Here is a 2698-nt window from a genome sequence, read left to right on the forward strand (position 1 = left end):
ATCCTGCCTGGAAAGTAAATCACTTACTTGCCTTGTTTTGCCACCTTATGCATCCACTAAGGAAAGTATTTAGTTTTGCATGTTCTTGGGTTATATAGAAATGGCGTCATGTTACGTGTATATTTATATATTTTAATCAACATTAACATTTTAAAATATCACTATGGATTCATGATGTGTTTTCTCTTTGAATATATATATATATATATATATATATATATAAGCTCTGTGCACTGACAAGTCCTACACAAAATGACTGAGTCAGTAACAAAGAGCATCTCTTGCACCCAGATAATATAATATTGTACCTAAAGGAACCAGGAACTCTTAGATAAATGGCCAATTCCAGGTCTGGACCAAGAAATGTATTAGATGAGCCTGAAATGACTTATAACTCAGAATCAAACACATTAGGAAGGGAAAGCATGTGCAGGGCAAGAAGATGAGGAGAAAGGAATGAATAAATTTAAATGAATTAAGCAATAGACAAATGATGGATGGGTGGATGGATGGGTGTGGATGGGTGGATGGATGGGTGCATGGATGGGTGGATGAAAGATTGGATGGATAAGTGGTTGATGAATATACATTCAGTTAAACCTCATTGTAGTCCTCCATGAGCTTGTGAAGATTTTATGCTGTGCAGATTTTAAGGTACTGTTGAGATCTTAAGTACTTCATAGATCTTTTCCTGATTCCATGATGATTTGGTTGATGACAGCTATCAATTATAGTTACATAATAACAGCAATAGATGTTTAAAAGAAAAAAATTCCTAAGAATCATAAAGTTAGAGTATAAAATATGTCCACCCCCAAAAAACGTGTCCCTAATATTTCATAATAGTTATTTTAGGAATCTTTGGTCCTTAGTTGTTTCCTTTCACCTAACAAAATTTATTCTTTATGTCCAATGATGTAATTTCCTTGGTTAAAATCTTTCAGTGGCTCTGCATTACCCACAGGATATAATTCAAGCTCCCTCTATAGTTCCAATTCTCTGGTTCCTTCCTACATTTCCTTTCTTGTCTTTCTCCTGCCTTACATTTTATTGGCCAGCAATTCATAACCACATTATCAGTTCCCTGTGTATGCTATGCCATTTTAATTTTCAATGACTTTACTAGGAATCATAACCATTACCTTCTAGCCCTGACCTTTGCTCTAAAACAGTGAACTCCTGCCATCCCCTTAATATACAAGACTGCCTCCCATAGGACATTTTCCCAACATTTCTGATTATTGCCACTGGACATTATTCTCCAGGGCCTAGCAAATGGCCTAAAGTGTTCAGAAAATTATTTATTTATTATGTTTTGTAATTAATGTACATAGTTTTGTACTTTTTTAAAAAATTGTAAAACAGGAAGCCTTTTATTATTTGAATCAGGTTTGGTGGACTGTCAGGGATACTTAAAGTATTTATGTATACAGATACACAATTATACATGGATTCTGCACATCTAACTGCTTAAAACATGACAGGATTTTTAAAAATTAGTATATCTAGGAATGCCCAGGATCTCAGATTAAGTCAGCAAAGTCTTATTTATAAGAGCAGAACTACAAACAAGCACTTGAATCAGGACTGAGTTAAGATTTGCCTACAGTTTTTATACCTGAGCCTAGGGTGAGTCTTTAGCCAGAAGAGGCACATTTATATACAATCAGACAATCACAAGAAACCTTCAAATAAAATCATCGCTTTGTGTAACACAAGGTGAAGTAATAGGCTTGAAAATTTGTCCTGAAACAAAGTAAATCAATCACATTTTGGGGCATCCTATAGCCATAGATTGTAATGCTTTTTCCTCTGCCCTTAATTTCATACATTTTTAAGCCCAGTGAGAAATCTCAGTTGAACTAGTTATTTTCTCTTTTCTGGTAGAATTTATTATGATAGGTTTTATTGAAATTTGTTTTACCTCCTGAAGTGCTAAGATATTGGTTATGTGTATCAATCAAAATTTTATTGCATTATCTTGTAACCTTTTAAAATAATTGATCACAAAATAAAAATAAAGATGGACATTAATTATGTTGAGGAAAGGTCTACTTGTTTTCAACTTGACACATTTTTCTTCCCCGAATGCTTTGAAATTGCTAGGAATAATTTGAAGATACCCATAATAAATTTGGGGAACAATGTTGAGTAGATATAAAATGACAAACTTAACTGCACTTATATTAAAGCATTTTTCTGCTCATCAGAGTGAGATGAGAAAATTAATATGTAAACCATTAAGTTATACCCAAATGCATTGTGTTCTGCAGCTGAAATAGGTATTTGGTGACATTATCTCCAAAAGTTTATTGCAATTTCAAATGGAAAATGCTTTAGAAAAATTACATGATGATCTTCAAAAGATGTTCATTAAAATATATATTTTGAAAGATCTAACTCATGAATTATGTGACTTGTTTTCTATGTCCTTTTTATGTCTTTTTACATATTTTTATGCATTATTCTATTTTCTTGGCTGTTTTGTTTCCACATTTACACTTTCAGTATGGAAGAGTATATAACTGGTTCATCAGAAAAGTTTTGACTCATGTCATAATTTTCTCTTTAATTCTTAGCTACCTTAAAAGTAAAATTAAATTTTAGAACTAAATTGTATTACTCTCTGAACAGAGAAGCGACCACTTACTGGAAGGTAGGGCGTGCGGAGAAGTGAATCCGAGGTAATATTCGGGAG

Source organism: Zalophus californianus, chromosome 3 (genome assembly GCF_009762305.2).
Source record: "Zalophus californianus isolate mZalCal1 chromosome 3, mZalCal1.pri.v2, whole genome shotgun sequence".
Lineage (NCBI taxonomy): Eukaryota > Metazoa > Chordata > Mammalia > Carnivora > Otariidae > Zalophus > Zalophus californianus.